This window comes from Rhopalosiphum maidis, chromosome 4, assembly GCF_003676215.2.
Source record: "Rhopalosiphum maidis isolate BTI-1 chromosome 4, ASM367621v3, whole genome shotgun sequence".
Classification (NCBI taxonomy): Eukaryota; Metazoa; Arthropoda; class Insecta; order Hemiptera; family Aphididae; genus Rhopalosiphum; species Rhopalosiphum maidis.
The window spans coordinates 73806-74351 of NC_040880.1; positions in this window are offsets into that span (position 1 = coordinate 73806).

Genomic DNA, 546 nt, shown 5'->3' on the forward strand with positions numbered 1-546 from the left:
TATTTTAGGTGTATGGATTTGTTTTAATTTTTGTAATAATATTAGTTTATTCAGCAGCTCAAACATTTTAAATAAATGGAAGTGATGACGGTGTTTATATGAATATTCAACTACAACAAACATTTTTTTGATTTGTGGTTATTAAAGTTAACAATTATATTTTTTTTCATTTTCAAACTATTTTCATCATTACAATATTTAGTAACTCCCAGTAAGTATAAAATGTGTAGAGTACAGACTAACATATCTAAATATTCAATCAAACAAATTGTACATGTTTTCAATTATGAAAACTTTTTTACATGAGGTCATCAACAAATTATACCAAGTCAGCGATTTATAATATAGTTGTAATCCATTTTTTTTTTTTTATCAAATTATAATAGGCTTACATCTTATTAGTATTATTAATTATTAAAATCCAATATAAGATGATAATTTTCAATCCTAATTATGTATTTTTTTTTTGTACTATTTAATAACTGTAAATATATATATTTTTTTTGTATAAGACAAAATAAATAATATTTATTATTTTATTTTTAA